Source organism: Fukomys damarensis, unplaced genomic scaffold (assembly GCF_012274545.1).
Source record: "Fukomys damarensis isolate Sample0158 unplaced genomic scaffold, DMR_v1.0_HiC HiC_scaffold_16, whole genome shotgun sequence".
Classification (NCBI taxonomy): Eukaryota; Metazoa; Chordata; class Mammalia; order Rodentia; family Bathyergidae; genus Fukomys; species Fukomys damarensis.
The window spans coordinates 124716391-124734435 of NW_022900928.1; the positions used below are offsets into that span (position 1 = coordinate 124716391).

General features: G+C 38.1%; 1 protein-coding gene across 3 annotated transcripts in view; it reads left to right on the forward strand.

The window, feature by feature from the left end:
- Nyap2 (neuronal tyrosine-phosphorylated phosphoinositide-3-kinase adaptor 2) overlaps positions 1–18045 on the forward strand; it is a 264186-nt gene that overhangs the window by 141193 nt on the left and 104948 nt on the right. The gene's annotated exons all lie outside the window — the stretch shown is intronic.

Consider the following 18045-nt stretch of genomic DNA (forward strand, 5'->3'; position numbering starts at 1 on the left):
ATATATTTATATATATTCTTATAATATTCTGATGAAATTGTAATAGCATGGGGACACTGCATATCTGTTTATGTGCTGTTTCTATGCTTTAAACATGTAAAGACTCAAATATTTTGTTCCTTTCCCAAGACCATATTTTAACCCCATTAAGCAAGCTATTTCCTGTTTTAGAGGGCATGGTATAAATGCAAAGGGAAAGGCATGTTTTACTTCCTCACTAATATAATAGAATTACTTATTTCAAAAGTGAATCCTCGTTATGATATGAAGATTATAATATAAATGTATATGCAAAAAGAATGATAAAGAACATCCATCACCGATACTCCACCTCTCATAAGACCAAGTAAAAATTTCTTTTCAGTATCATTCTGGATATTTTTCCATGCATTTATACATACAGACACACACACATACACACACACACACACACCCAATATAAACATATATTACAAAAATATAATTTTAAATCATCACCACTTTCCTGTGTTAATAAGCATATTGTTACAATTATTTTTATTACAGAGTACATCATTATAAAGTTACAAATGTCTCATAATATATTCATGCTTTTGTCAGATATTTATGTGGTACCTAATTTATTTTGAGAGAAAGGAAACTATGATAGAGAGCCTTGGAATCTTTTCACACATGGCTGAATATCTCCTTGGGATTCATGCCAGCAAGTGCAACTTGCCAGGCAAAGGCAATGGATTTTTTTCAAGAAATTTGACCCACAGTGCTAAAGGCACATGAGCACACTAATAGTTTTTCTAAAAGAGCAATAATCATAGCAAAATGTGGATAGGCTCTGGGTAATTGAGTGATATCTTTCCTACCTCTAAAATACCACATTTGCATCCAGGGTGTCTTTTTGGAGGGTATAGTTGTTCAATTGGACCAGAAATCTCCTCCAGCAAGCAAATCCTGGAAGATTTGTGATGTGTTCAGAATTTCACGTGTAACACTTGGCTCAGCAAAACTGTAGGGTTTCTTTGCGGACAGAAGAAAGAACAAAGGAGGTGGTTTTAATCCGAGTTATTTTTGTTCGATTTATTCTGATTTTCCTGTCTTTTTATTATTGAAATATTGTCCACATGCTCTATCCTAGCTTCTGTGGATGAATTTGCTGTAAAAGTCAGAGATGGCAGCAATGGGGGCAACAACGTGTCTTTTAAGAACTGCTTTATGTAGCTTCTCGTGGTCCTATCAGTTCACAAAGATTTATTGGGCAACCAGTAAAAGCAGCCACTGCTGTAGGCCTCATGGAAATAATAGTACCTAACAAGTTGCTATCCTCATGGGGTCTAGCTTCCATGGAAGAGAGGCAGGCATCAAAACAGTACACAGAAGGAAATAAACTGATAATTAGTAGTGAATGCTATGAAAAGAAAAAAAAATGAGAGAGTGGGGAGGAGGGAGAGAGGGGAGTGAGCATGTTTGAGAAAAGATGGTCAGGGAAAGTTCTCAAGGAAGAGGTCATAGGTCAGCGGAAATGAAGTAATGCAGGAAACCATGCAGCTTTCTGGTGGAAGGAGACACAGCCGGAAGAGCAGGCGCGAAGGCACTGAGGTCAGAACAGGGGAGCAGAAAAGAGGCCAGGGCGGCTGGCACGGGATGAGCCTGGAGAAGAGAGATAGAAGATGACGTTGAGAAGACAGGTAAGGGTCAGTCGATACACAGCATGGTAGGACACGGGACCTCATATTGTGAAGCATTGCATTTACCCACTCGATGGGTATTTTAAAGCTCCCACTCTGCTCCACATCCCTGCTTATATTTGGGATACAGAAGGGGCAAACAGGGCTGTCAGGGAGCAAGCATTCCAGAGGAAGGCAAAGGCGAGCACAGAGAAAGTTGTTCACTGAGGTGGTGCTGTGATGCTGGAATAGAGGGCTTCAGCTGGAGCACCAAGTGTAGCAATTCACTCAGCAAGCTGCGATGTAAAAATCAGTTTGTCTTCCCGTCTTTCCCTTCCTCCTCTCCTTCCCTTCTCCTCTCCTTCCCTTCCTCCTCTCCTCTTCTCCTCTCCTTTCCTCTCCTCTCCTCTCCCCTCCTCTCCTCTCCTCTCCTCTCCTCTCAGATTCTCTTTTCTTCAGTTTGAATTCATCCACCTTGTCATCTTAATCTTTATACACAACATCTAGCTTCTCCCTGCCTCAATATCAAAAGTATCAGCCATGATTTATAACTTCTCCTCCTCCCCTCTCCTCTCTTCCCTCCCTCTTTCCTTCCTTCTTTTGCTCTTCTGGGGCAGGGTCTTGCTGTGCAGTTCAGGCTGGCCTTGCGCTCACTATAATATAGTCCAGTCTGGCCTCAATCTTAAATTCATGGTGAGTCTGCGGCTCCTGCCTCAGCTTCCTCAGTGCCAGGATTACAAGTGTATATCACCGCTCACCACGTTCAGCTCAATACTTTCCTTTCAGCAACCAGCAGATATCTTATTTTTTGCTACCAGAATGGAACTTGGGACCTTGCGATTGTGAGGCAGATGGCGGAACCACTGAGCTGAATCCGGCACTCAGAAGATATCATTTTATTGTTGTATGGATGGTGTTATTTTGAGGTTAAATGCTAATTCCTCTTCTCACTCCTATGGATTAGGTACTAGAATTTGGGACCACAACTTTTGATCTCTTTCTTTGAATTCAGAAAAGTGAATTTACGATGAAAAAGAAAGCATTTAATAAAATTCTGGACCTAACTGGATCTTAAAAAATTACAATGTTAAGATTTCATGGGACATGGCCGGGGATTTAGCTCAGTGGCATGGCGCCTGCCTCTCAAGCTCAAGTTCTATCCAGGTACCAAAACGACGACAACAACAAAAACCAAAGATCTCACAGGACATCTTGAAAACAGTGGAGTAGGAGGGGTTGGAGAAGGAATTTGAGCCCACTGGTCCTTTCTGTACTTGTTCCACCACTTGTGAATCTCACTTGCTGATAGTTAGAAGTTATGTTTTGCTTCCCCCTTAAGTGGTAAATTCACTATGGGGAGGACAGTTTCTGCTATTGCCTTGTGGGCCTATGACGGACTTACATTCATGAGGAAGAGTAATTCTTCCCGTTGGAATCAGATCACAGAAATGTGTAGAAAAATGCTAGAAATCCAGGGCCCATGACTTTCTGTTCCTTAGGAAGGCATTTGTTGTAGGCTCTCAAAGACACAATCACTTCCTGACTTAAGGAATTTCTGTTAGTGTTCTAAGGAACTTGCTGGGTTATGCCTTTAGAAGGCTCTTATTCTCTAATCATAGGGCTGTGTACCTTAGGGTGATTGTAGAGGAATTTTGGGAAACGGCTTGATTTGTAAAACATTTGTATCTCCAGGGTGACACCAGCATTCTTCTTGGTGGAGAACATTCTGTCTTCCCAATTTTGGTCTTTGTGCTGTTTGAAAAGCATTGTGGAGGAAAATTTGCCTGAGAGCATTCAGAGTCCCGGAAATGGAAGAGACAGCACTGTTCCCAATTACTTCCTGTGCTTGTTCTGTGCAGTTTGTACCTGCATAACAACTCAGGCCACCACTCCAAAGCTTGTTTCTGTCACGACTAGCTTCTGTTCACTCTGGATCTTCTTGTACACTGCCAGTAGTAGCATTGTATTTGTGTCTCTGTACTTAAACTGCCAGCTTAGCTTGGGGACACTTTGAACCTTTTGTTTCAGCTGTGACAAACCTTTTTAGTTCTTTCTTACAAGGCGATTTCCTTTTTTCCTATATGGATAAGATGTCTGATAAACAGACCTGCTTTGCTTGCTTATCTCCTTCACTGCAAAATATTTCTGGAGTGGAATACAATTAACTTTACTAAGAGTGTTTAGAATAAAGGGGGAACGTGGAGGCTTATATCTTGTTATTTGTAACTTTTCAAAACTTTTAATTTTATTTTAAAACAGGGACCAAAATAGGAGCTGGGACTCCAGAGGTGAGAAAGACAGAAATCTTTTTATATAGGAGACAAGAAGGGCACTAAAGCAGTGATACAATAAGCAAGTACCTAGAGATTGTGGCAAAAAGAGGAAAGGTTTAGGAAAGATTATTTTTAGGTTGACATTCCAAGGAAGTGGTTCTTAAGGGAAAATGAAACCAATATCTAAAGTTTGAGTAGGAAAGGAGGCAGAGGGATGAAGGGTACTGGAAGACAATATTTGGCAGAACAGCCCTGAGTGGATAAATTGCTTTTTGGGTGCAAATCACTTAAAGAGAAGCCTCTGGCTTCTAAGGTTCATCTAAGGGGAAAGCTCTGCAAGACACAGCTGGCGAAGAGGTAGAAGCCAGTTCATGGAAGACTAATGTTTATCCTGGTAATGATGAGAAGGTATGTTAGCTTTCCTTCATGGTGACAAAATACCTGAGATAATCAACTGAAAAGGAAGCAAAATGTATTCTGGCTTCCAATCTCAGAGGTTTCAGTACATAGTCACTTAGCTCTATGGCTTTGGACATTTGGTAAGGCAGTGCATGGGACGCAACAAAGCTACTCAGCTTGTGCTGGCCAGGAAGCAGAGACAAAGACACCGGAAGTAGCCAGGGTACCCCTATCTCCTTCAAGGACATGTCTCCAGTAACCTAACTTCTTTGCACTGGGCCCCACTTCTGAGAGCTTCCACTGCCTCCCACCTGAGCCACAAGCTGGGGACCAAGACTTTAAAACATGAACCTTTGGAAGGTACTTCTAAACTGCAGCAGAGGCTTTGCCGGGTTTGGACCAGGGCTGGGGAATTATGTTCATGACATCATCAAAGTTAACTAACTGTAGTAACTACAACTATGTAAAGGCAATAAAGACAGATAGATGATAAATAGATCATTGAAAACCATGGCATTTCTGCATGTTCATAAGACAGAAAAAGATGCTTATGTTTATATATACACGCAAACATAAGTGTACTGCACAGATAAAAATTTGACTTAGCATATTTTGACATTAGGCTTAGAGCCATTCCTCTAAATTGTCATTATTAATCAAGCTGTCTGCACTAAAGTTTAAATTTGAGGGTGATACTCCAATGTGGTATTTCAGTAGAGTTTAAGATATGATGTAGGAGTGGGAAAAGACTTCCAAGGGTTCATTTGAGGGTAATAATCTGAGACTAACACAGCCTGTGGAAGCCGTGATGCCCCTCTCCTTTTTTAAGGGTGGGCCCAGTATTTGTTTTGTTCTCGTGATTTTTATTATAACAGAAAGGAAGCAAACCTAAATCTAATATGAAAATCAAGCAGTAGTCCGTCCCATTGTTACACTTGTTTGACAAGGAAAAGTTAGATTGATACATAGGCCCCTGACCCCCATCCAAGGTAAGGAAGATTTCAATCTCCTGGGAATGCTGCTTCCATGTGACCTGCTGTGGACCTTTGTGTTCCCAGCCCTGCCTCAGAGATATTGCTTTTCTATGAAATGACTGTGGATTTCAGGACAAAAATATTAAAATAAAATAGAGCAAGAAAATAGCAAAGTTGATCTGAAGCACTGAGATCAGCAGTCAGGGCTTATATCTTTCCACTGCCTAATGCTGCTTCTGTGTCTGCTGTGTTTTCAGTAATCCCTAAGCATTCAGCACCAAAACAGACCAGTGATCCCTGTGGTCAGTAAGGAGCAAGCCATTTTTGCCTGCATGAGATGATTTTCCTTATTGAATATAGAAAAAGTGAAACAGAGCCAGTAGACAAGATCTGTTAAAGAAAATAATTTGTGGGTTACTGTGGCCAAATAAAAATTGTACAAAGGAGAAGTTAGTCTTTTCTCTTTTCCAGTCCAGCTCTTCAGAAATGTGGAGTACATGATGTAGGGATTGTGGGGTACATGTATATCAATAATTGGATTGCATAATTATAAAAAAATCTACCTGTTCATTAGATGCATGGTAGAAGATATGAGAATGTTCTTGGAATGAATTTTTTATTTTAGAAAATGTCTCTCTCTCTCTGTTTTTACACTTGAATTATGATTTTCCTAAATTTAAATTGGAGATGGACAGGCACTAACCTCTAAATACTATTTCATGAAACCTAAGGTGTTCCTCTCTGGTTTGGGAAAAAGAGAATTTGAGTGAAAGATATTAATCTGTTTAATTTTCTTCATTGTCACACATATGCTGTGATTTATATCCCTCATTTTCTCTTTTGTTTTGACTTTAGTTGCATTTTTCAATGAAAACTCACCCAAGAAAAAAATAGTCTTTTTTACAAAACTTAAGATGATGGGAAACTAAGAATGCCATCACTGAAATGATGGTATTCAGGAAATTCCAATAGCTAATAGTTTTAAAAGAAAGTCACATTCATTTTTGAAGTAAATTCACTTCTGTTATATGAACATCCATGGGACATAAACCAAATAGAGAAGGAAACTGGAATATTGATCTCATAGTTCAATGAACATAAAATTGATATTTATTTGGGCAATCATTCATTTTACAATTTCCTAGAGCTGGTAGGTTCTTTGGTATTGGCACCATTAATTTGTATAGCTCTGCACTAAATAAGTATGAAGTCTGCGAGCTTCGTATGTTCTCATCACATAGCTTCTAGGGTAGAGTAATTTTTATACAGTGAATGATAATGATTGATAATGATGTTGGCTCTGTCTTTTAAACCCTTCCTATGTCCCAGAATGTATGCTAGATACATCAAGTGTAGTATCTTTTTAAATTGTCATAGCACTCTATGATAAATATCATCGTATTCATTTTATATTTGAGTTCAGTAAATCTTAAGAATGTCAGCATTGAATTTCCCAAGGCTATGCATCTACTAAGTACAGATTAAAAATTGGGCTAGTATGACTTGTGAAAGAGTAGTAGAAATTTTTTTGAAGTTGGATAAAGTATCTTGAAATACATATTTATAAAGCAATATGTATCACCACTATACAAGGAAATTACCCTTTGACATAAATTAGCTGGACTCAAATCAGCTTGGTGTGTAGCCCCATTCTGCTTGGGTAGCTGATTCAATTTCTCCATGACTAAAATCCAGATTTTGTAATATTATCCATCTCATCAGGATACAATGAGATCACATGAAATAATAATGTGAAATCACTGTGCCTTATGTATACAATACATTTGCTATGTGGTAGCTATTACTATTATTATTAGCTGCATATATTATTATTACATTCATAGTATTATACTAATATTATTTTCTTTATTAAAGTTACGGTTGCTTTAGAGGAGATGTTAGCACATATCAACGAAACTTCAATAAGATTAAAAAATGCTCCACGGCTTTGAAATTACATGCTGTCATCTGTGATCTCAGATACGTACAAAGATCACAAATATGTATAGCTTTCTATCACAACCAGGACAAATTTATAAAGGATAATCCCCAGTGGAACATATCTGTGAAGCTGCAGGTCCCTGGATTTTACAGGGTTGACTGCTCCAGGGATGGGAAAAATGTTCTAATCATTAATCGGCTTTTCTCCCAACTTACTTTCCCTTACACAATATCTTCATAGATGGAATCTAAATTAACTGAGCTTTTTTTGGGTGCTCAGTATCGTGCATTTTCCATAGGCACTTTGATACTATCATATTTTCCTCTGAAGACAGGAAATCAACTTATTTGTTAACTTCCTTTCACTGTATGTAGAGATACTGATAATACCTACTTTGATGTTTTAAGGAGAACTACCTAATAGGGTCAAAACATTTGGCGAAAGTGAGAGAGAAATTATAATTAGTGATTTCATAACCCAGCTGTTCTTAAATTTTAAACACATTTTTCTTCCTGGTTTGAATTTTTTAGGATTTGATGAACCACTGGATGGAGGTGGTTCATTTACAGAGATAAACTCCAGTGAGCTCTTGGCTTGGGGGCTTGTAGCGATATGTGTGTATATTTATTTAAATTAATTTTCTAGGATTGAGTACTTCTGAACTTTGGAGAGAGAAAAATTTACTTAAAAATTGAAAATGGAAAGAAAACAGAACAAAATCTAAAGGGATACATGAGAAAAGGGATATGAAAACCTTAAATTATATATGTGGCTTGTTGTCCAGTGAATACTTCTTTGTAGTGACTATTTGTCTACTGAGAGCAAGTCTGTGTGTTAAGTTTGTTAGGATTTTAAACATATGAATTGATTCTGCCTCTAAGATAGTACAGCTTACCACCAAGGACAAGATAAGTTGTGAAGAAATTTAAAATAAAGAATTAATTATGGTGAACCCTAAATAGGAAAAAGATACAGATAATAAGAGGAAAGGGAAGAGGTGGTGATGTTACAGTTGACTTAAAGGACAAGAAGGGTTTTATTTAGGTGAGATGGGAGAGGAACAGAGAAAAATGTCTGAGGAAAGTGAGAACAAAAACATACCTGAAAGTTTTGGGGAACAGTAGTCTTTTGGTTTGGCTAGTGTGAAGGGTATTTGAAGAACACTACTGGAGAAAAGGATGAAAAATTTTCTTTGGGGAGGTGACTGGAAGTTTGATATGCTGTTGTCCTGCTAAAAATCATTCTGGCTGTGGCAGTTCATGTATTAACTCATTAAGCTACAGAGAGATCTCAGTACACTGTCACTTTCACACCCAGGAAGGATGAATTATAAGATAATTGTAGGATGTCTTTGCTGCCTAGATTCCATATTGGTGACATTGGTGACTGCTGTATTCAATTTAAAAGTTTCAATCAACAAGGAAAGTTTCCTCCAAGAAATGATTGAACCCTGAATTTCTTGGTCTAGGTCTATGCTCCCAAAGTCAGTAACTCCTAAGTGCTTCATATATGGCAGCATAACTTCTGACTTCCCTCTGTTATTTTCATTCATGTCATCTTGACTTTTTCTTAGAATATCAAGGAGCTAAAAGCAGAATATTTTTAATTTTTCTGGTCTTTGGTTTTGACAGGTAAAATATGTAATTGACCCACTATAATTCCTCCACATGGATAATGTGAGTTTTCCTTCATTAGTTCCATTCAACCCCACATTTCATTTCTTTTGCACCTGTTACTACTTTGCATTCCACTTATCACCTTCTTACCTCATAAGTTAAATAATTCCCAAGGAAATAAGAAATCACAGGGTTGCTGATGGCTCTTTGAGGTCATGGGAAAATACCCACAACCCTGAATGTGGCCTCTAAAAATGTCAAAAGTGCCCTATTAACTTGACAATGAACAAATGTTTTCCACGAATCTGTGATATTCTAGTACATTTACAGGAATGATTCAGCAAAGACGAAGGGAGAGAATTGCTCAGTTTTCACAGAAATTATAAATAAGGAAATACTTACATAATAAATTACAAGTTCACGTACAAAGCAAGAGAACTACCCAACAGCGGTGAGTTGATCAAATGATTATGGAAGAACTTTCTGAAGATTTATATATCTTTCTGAAGAGGTGATGTTTATGCTGCTCTCTGAGAGACATAAAGGAGCCAGACATGTACAGATGGTTCCAAACTTACAAAGGATTAACTTAGTTTGACTTTCCGATGGCGTGACAATAATACCTGTTTAGAGAAGCCATGCTTTGAATGTTGATCTGTTCCCAGGCTAGGGGTATGTGGTATAATACTCTTGCGGTGCTCGGCAGTTGGCGGGGGGGATATACAAGCTCTCAGCAATACACTCATGAAGGAATACAATGAATACACTACAGCTGCATTAATTAATTTTCCTATAGTGAAGCCACGGTGTATCTGACACCATAATTTAAAGGAGGAAAGGTTTTTATTTGCTTACAGTTTTGGTTCATTATTGGCTAGCTCCAGAGAAATCACTGTGGAAGGGTGAGGTGGGGCAAAGCTACTTCGTTCACAGTGGTTGGGAGGCAGAGCACAGAAGTAGTACTAGCGAAGAGTAGGCTAGAAACAATATACAGCACCCAAGGCCCGGCCTCCATGACCAAGACCGATACAGCCGGTAATGTGCTTCACTAATCTACTAGCTCTTTCTTTTTTCAATGGAGCTGAGGAATCCAGATTAATGGTTATGATAGCCTATCATATTGCTAAGGTAGTGCGTTTGGCAAGTTAGTTGTATTAAAACATATTATGGAGTTACACTCTTTTCAATTTATTATGGGTTTATTGGAGCAGACTTCTATTTGAAGTTGAGTAGCGATGTACAGGGAACACAAGAATTCTTGATAGCAGGGATAACTGTGATGTTCTAGAGAAACTGAAATATTAATAGACACACTTTCTGAGGCCCTTCCAAGTGGCGGGCATTCTGCTAAGAGTTTTAAATGAACATATTGATTTTCTCATTTGATTTTCATAATCAGCCCTATAAATACCTCCTTCTTATAGAAGAAGAAATAATGGCTTAGGGGAATTCAGGACAGCATAAGATTGGAATTTCCATCTGTCTGATCGCAAAGCATGTTCTCTTTTCAGTATACATTGTCACACTTCTCCTGTCTTATGCTCTGGTTTCCACCTCACTTAGGTGACAGAACCTAATTTCTTAGAATCCCTCCAGCTGAAAGCAAGCTTATAGACTAGTTCCTCACCCTGATGATATGTTGCTCCAGCTCTTGCCTCTCCTCCCGCTAAGCTCGTGTAAGGAATGCAACACAAGTGGAATCTGTGTGCCTATAGCTGAGAAGCCATAACAGTGCCTGCAGCAGAGCTCTACTATTCCTGTTTGTTTGTAACTGGGACACATCTAATGGGTGTCCCGTGTCTAGGGCAAGAGAATGATTTACAAACAAGTTACTGTTCTGGCATGGAAATTTCAAACAAGAAACCTGGGATAAATACTGTGAACAGTGTTGTGTCTCTTTGGGTATGCTGGCTGCCTGCCTGGACACTTTTCCACAGGATAGTGTTACTGTGGTGTGTTGGCCCTGCTGTGGCACTAGCCTCAGTCTACAAACTCAGCAACTCTGTCTCGTCGGATGCCATGGTAACCAAGCTCCAAAGAGATGAGTGTATGAAACCAAAATTCTCCTTGGTAGTTTCTAAGGAGAAACATATGTCTATACTTTGGAAATTCAAAGTGTTAGGGAAAATGATGGGTAGAGTGGCTGCAGGCTCTACAAGTATAGTGCCTCTATCTCCATAACAGAGACACAACAGATTCCCAGTCCCCAGGGAGCCACCAGGTTTTGCTCTGTAAGTCTCATGGTTTTGCATCCCCTGCAGCTAGCAGACTCCACTTTCGTTTGCAGTTTCTTTATATGAGTTAATACTTCCACTCTGATTTCAATCCAGTCTTTTGGACCAGCAAGTTTGTAATCCCTTTTTAGATCTCTTCTCTGTATTACCCTGTGGTGATTTTATAATACTCAGGAAGCAATCTTACTTCCTTAATTTCTGTTCTCTGGAGAGATGTGTGCTGTATCCTCAGGGTACAGTCTGTACGCTAGTTCTGTGAAAAATAACCATAGCATTTTCTTTGAGATACCCACACCCACAGGAAATTAATTTTTGAAATTAATTTTTAATCTATCGATATATCATAAGCCAACTCAAAATGCCATGGCTGAAAACAACAGCAATCTATTATATATTCTTTTATTACTTTACTTTGCAAGTTGATTTGGCTTCTAAATGTGGTTCCTTTGCCCTGTGTGATACTGGTTAGGCCTTCTCATTTGGCTGTACTCAGCTGGCAGTTGAGATGGGTTGGAAGGTTGAAGAATGCTTCATTCCGTGGGCTGGGTCACATCTCTCCTCCACAGGACCTCTTCACATGACTTGTTAGATTTCTTCATAGCATATTGATCTAAGTGATCTCCTGTAGCAGTTGGCTTTTAAGACAGAGGAAATGAAAGCTGCCAGTCTTCGTAAGTCACAGACCAAGAAGGCAAATTCTATTGGTCAAGGAACATCACAGTGACATTCTTCATTCAAGAAGAGACAGACTCTACCTGTTGATAGATGGAATGCATCAAAAAAAGGAAGGAATTGAGAGTGGCTATCTTTGGTGAGGGTCTACTCTTTGCCCTTTAACTACACTAGTTTCAATAGACAAAATAGCCTCATGTTCTTGACCAGAAGTTTCCTTGAACTACAACATCAGCTTGAAATCTAACAGTTCCTCATCTAATTCATGTCTTCATGCAATGATCTCCTTGAGTGGAGATTCTCAGGCAGAGCTGTTGCATTGCAGTACTTCATAGGCAAAGCTTTAGAACACAAAGCACAATTTGTGCTATGCAAACCAACACACAGTGGCACATTAGGGGCATGGAAACTGTATGTTTAGTCTTGTTTAAAAAATAGTAGCTAGGTGGTGAAGGGAGGGCATGGAAAAGGGGAAAAAAATGAGAACCAAGACCTGCCAGGTAAAGGTACATGATCCCAATAATGAATCTAATTGTACTGCATACCTAAAATGTACCAATAAACTCAATAAAAGAAAAAAAATAGTAGCTGGATGATAGGAAAGCACATAGAATTCACTGGTTCATAGGAATTCAGAAGTCCATTTGGACATGTGACTCATTCTCCATGCTTTGAAAATATTTGTTTATTAGGGTCCACACATTCTGCCTGGTTTTGGTTCTCTGTGGTTTTTAATTATGATCACTGAGTTCATGAATCTCTTCTCCAAGTCATACTTCAGTGTCTGTAAGAAAAGAACTATATCCACAGCTGAATAGTTTTCTCAACTCACTTGTGGTCTTTATCAGTTTTGAGTCCTAGAGGCTTTTTTAATGTCAGTTTTGTCTTTTTTTTTTGGTACCAGAAATCAAACTTGGGTCCTTGCACTTGCAAGGCAGGCAGCAGAACCACTGCCCTTAATGTAAGTTTTGAACAGACTCTGACTTTTCATCAAAGTTTTGCAAACTACTCTTACAAATTTTGTGGGCCTTCAATGAATCAAATTATTACCATTTTGTGAGATGAAATAATCTTAATTTGCTAAGAAACAGATCTGCCTCTACTTTTAAATTTGGTTAGGGTATTGTAGAAAGACATTTGTAAGAGTTTTAAAAATCCTGGTTTCCCTAGCTTAAATCTTTCAAAATTTTCAATAAGTGATCTTATAATTATACCCTTAATTTTGTTTTTAGCACAAAGACATTTTAATGGTAGAGCTCTGAATTTTACATTTTCCTGAGACCATTTTTAATTTTTCAGTTTTTTGTTTTGGGCCCAGAGAAAGCTCCTAGGCCAATACTGCATTGGAACTATTTCCCTTCACTTCTGCTTGGGAACTGAACATTTACTTATTTATTATCTCTCTTTCTTAGAATCCTTGATCATGCACAGCTAAGATAAACCAGCTTATACTTTCACTTTCTTTGATCTCAGTTTTCATCATATGTAACTACTATTTCTAGGTTTAGTGATGTAAAAGCAATGATAACATTTGTGCACCATTTTGTAGGTTGAATTCAACAGGACACAGTGGGGATGGTCTTTCTTTGATACAAAATGTCTTCTATCTCATCTGGGATCCATCGAACAGCTGGAGGTGAACAGGTTGTAACTGGAACAGCTACACAGGGCTCATATGGCTAGAGTTTTATTTTCCTGGCTGCTTTTGTTGTCTGGTTGGTTCTTTTCTCCATGGCTACCTTGGGTTTACTTAAAGCATGGCAATCTCTGGGAAGTTAGACTTCTTATATGGTGGCTGACTTGTTTTGGAAGAGGTGGAAGCTTCCAGGGGAAAAGAATGGGCTCTACCTCTTATTAATGAAAATATATGTGCATATAAAGAGAAAGAATTGATAGAGCTATTATTGGAGACTATCAACCAGAGATTTTTCTGGTATGGGATTCTTCATACATTCCTCATTAAAACCTAAAAGAAGTACATGGGACCTAGGGAATTTATATATGTATTATTCTAAGACACAACTCCTATTACTTGAAATATACTCCCATTTTCTAATCTACTCATTTGTTCTTTTAAATTGCAAGTTAGATTTCAAAGTTATTTTACAACTTGTGGGTTGAGATGAGTAATTCAAAATACTATGATTTTGATGAAAGACTTTGATTGTTTATATAACAAAAGTAAATGTAAATGCAAATGTTCTTCAAATTAATTTGCATAATGTCTTGCACCTTGCGGTGGGGGGCGCAGAGCAGGGTTAGAATCTTGGGTTTTTGGTTAAGTCAAAGTGCTACCATCCCACTCACCTTTCAGCCCACACTGTTAAGGCAGTTTCGCAACTTGCTTTGTTGTCCAGCCAAACATTGACTTGAGGTCTCTGATATTTTTCTCATCAGATCCAGGATTGTAATATAGGTCCTACAACTCTAACCCCAGTACTTTTGTCACAAGAACGTACTTCCTTGTTCCTATTGTAAACAGAGCAAGGGGAGTTGCAGCTTTCATCCCTGAACAGACATTTTAATTTAACAAGAAGTGTAGATAGTATTGTGGGACTTGTGAAAATTAAAATACCTCTCAAAGCTGTGGAATTGTGAGTTGTGCAAAGAGAGTTATTGTGAGCACAATTCTGTTGAAAGTGGGAAACATGTCTCTCACCTTGAGAACCAGCCTGTTCCAGTATCACACAGTGTGGACCTTACTTCCCTCCAATAGATTCACATTTCCCAGTTTGAATTGCTTACTTAAGTATATGTCTGTGGCAGAATATAAAAAAAAAAGATTGCTCTCCTTTTATAGCATGGGCAGAGATTTTTTTAAATGACACTCTATTTCGTGAATAAGATAATGAGCAACACAGCTTTTTCTCTCCTTATTTTCCTGATATACAGAGGGTACACAAGACTTAAGATATGAGATTTTTCTTTTTAAAACACACGCATTGAGGAATTCATATTTATTCACTGGTGATATATGGAGTTCAAGCTAGATAGTCTTTAAGAATCCTTCAAGGTTTTGGATTCTTTGGTTGCTCAGTCTTTCCATGAGAGGAAATACTGACCTCTGTTGTATCTATTTTTCACCTCTTAGGTCAGGAGCACTGACAGATACTAAAGCATGATTTAATGTTACATTTTCGTTTTAATAAGAAAAATGTATTTCTGAAGGATAGATTGACAAAGGACACGGCGAATTTCCAAAATTAACTGTGAAAGACAGATCATCTAGGCGTGACTGAAAGCCATGCATAACCTTTGTGTTCAAATACTTCGTTTCAAAAATGTCATTTTCTGCTTATTCAATGCTACTGTCATTATGCTATTTTAAGCACTAAAATTTGTGTTCTGGAGCTGAACACGAATTATTGCTTCTATCTTTTGGCTTATTAGAAATAATTTAAAGTTAATTTAAGAGTGATATAAATCACCTTTTTATTTTGGTCGAATAAGGTTACATGTTGAAATTTGCAATGCAAATTTTATTGTCTTAGCAGTATTTTAGCATGTACGTATGGAGTTCAAGACTATTTTTAAGTATAAAGAAATTACATGAATTATTTTACATTTTAATTTCCTAGAGTGAATATAAAATAGAATAAATTATGAGATGACATTGCCTAAAATTTCAGATACTTCTTTATATAGATAAACCTTTTTAAAGCACACATATGACAGTTGAAACATATTTTCATTGCTCTACAAGTTATTTACTAAATATTTGCACTATGATAAAACTAGATGATAAATGAGAAATATTAGTGTACTAGAAAACAAATTGTTTTGTGCTCTTTCAAAGAGAACTAGGAGACTGTAAGAAGCATATTGAATGAAAATCAGATAGTGTACAGATAAAGAGCCCCCCAGTTTTAAGGGAATGGATCCATCTCTTCACCTGGGTCACCTGTAATTTAGTTAATATTTTATTCTGTAAATAATTCTCACTCTTACACTTAAAAAAAAATTGATCAGTACTGCTGGAGATTTAGCTCAGTGGCACTGCACCTGCCTTGCAAGTGCAAAGTCCTGAGTTCAATCCTAGGTACAAAAAAATAAATAAATAAAATAAAATAAATAAATCAATACTAAGGAGGAGGATCAGGAAAAGAACCACTTAAATTATATAAATCTGCATGCATTAGGCAAGACAGAAAGGGAAGGGTCAAGAATCCTGCCTAGGGAATGAGAGAGTTCCCAAAGAACTGCTGTACAGCAGCTAAGGAAGTGGAATAGAGTCCAGAAGGGAGCAAATATGCTGAAGGAAAAGACAACAACATATAATGGGCATCCAAAGCTGAGTCAGGTTTAAGAACTGTCTGCTGTCTGTCCTGGTGTGAGCTGAGGTTAGAGAAGCAGATTGAAAGAGGCAGAATAAGAGGTGAACTTGGGCAGGTGTTGGGGATGAGCATTTCCATATGCAGCTGGGAGTTCACTGCAGGAAGTAAGGTGGCAGGGGACAAGGGACAGGAGAAATGTAAAAGGCTGCCTAGGAATATGTTCTACTAATTCTTAGAGTAACAAAGCTGGTTGAAGTTCTCCAGTGCCAGGAAGTAGGTGCTCACCTTCCAACTGTAAAGGATCTTTACACAAAGTTCATTCAAGCATTCTTTCTGTGGCTTTGATGCCTCGGGCAGTGAAGAAAAGTAAGTGGGTGATTTATATTCTAAAAGTTTATTCTTTCTAGCCAGGAGTGGTGGCATACACCTTCAATCTGAGCACTTGGATGGCTGAGGCAGGAGGACTGCTGTAAGTTCAAGGCCATCCTGAGCTACATAGTGAGATCTTCTCTAAAAAAACCAAAACAACAACAGTAAAACAAAAAAGCAAGAAAGAAAGAAAAAGAGAGAAAGAAAGAAAGAAAGAAAGAAAGGAAAAGAAAGATCTTTTGTTGAGGGGTGTTTACCTTGTTTGTAAACCCATTCCTTTTTTGTGCATTCTGGAGGGGGGGGAACTTTATTCTCATAATGACTTCATGAGGGCCCTGTTCTTTGGATCTTGTCTTAGCCTAATTACCTAATTACCTGCTAAAGGAGATACTGATACCATCATATTAGGGTTTAGGGCTTCAACATAGAATTTTTTGTTGTTGGGAAGAACACAAGTGTGTACTAATTCATGCCTTGAGAAACCTCCCTCTCTGAAGGCTGTAAATTATAGAGAAGCCTGATTATTTCCTCAGGTTTTGCACCCAGAAGCTACACTGTCAGCTTACTTTGCATGCTACCTTCTAGTGTAAGTGACTACATTCTGTCACATTGCATAATGATGATAATCATTATAATCATAAATCAACACAATGAGATATCCAGAAGATAACAAGGCTCCACTATCTTCCCTGCATTGTTCCCTGAACAATGGGTTTCAGTCACAGACGTTTCCCAGCTTTCTCCACCTTACTGGATGGTGTCAGAAGTTTATGTTCTGTCAAAAGGGGCTGGAGTGGGGAGGAGACTTCAGAAGAGGCATGCCTTGGTACACATATATGCTGTGAGTTTCCAGCAGTTATTCTTGAAGCTTAGACATCATTCCCTGGGTAACTGTCTTTTAAAACTCTCCAGGGGGTTGTAATGTGTCAGTGGAATATGTCTCATAAATTCATTTCAAGACTGCCTTTGGGATATCTTAAGAGATCTTATGAACAAAAGCAGACAAATACACTATAATCAACAATACCTGCAGATGGGGAGATTAACTAGTCTAGCCTCGTAGATTTCTTTACATCAATTTCCCCCAAACTATGGGATCCATCTTCATGGAAGCTATTTATCTGAAGTGAGACAGAGATTAAGTAAGTCCAGCAGGCCAGGGAATGTTTATCCTAAATGAAAGCGAGATACGATCATGTATCACAACCACATCAGTAAAAAAGTCTCAAACCTGAGATGTTTTGTGACCGTTTGTGCTCACAGGCCCCGGATTTCTTTTTTATTCTCCCGAGTTTCTCAGTTATTTGTAGCAGGTTATTTATGCTCAAGTTTGTTACTATTATCCAACAAGCTTCATTTCCTGTTAAATATTCTAAGGTAGAGAAGTGAATAGCCTTGGCTTTAAAGTGCTTATCTGTTGGATTAGTCAGTCTGAAGACCAGAATTCCTATCATTCTGTCTGGCTGTTTTTCCATATATGGCAACATTTGACTGTGGATCATTTTTTAAATTATTTATTGGTACATTTTAGGTAGACAATTCATCATTCAGATCTTGTACCTTTACATGATTTATCTTGGTTCTTATTTTTCCCCATTCCCCAGCCTTCCCTTGAACCCCTCCACCCTTCCCTATATACAAAGACTTTGTTT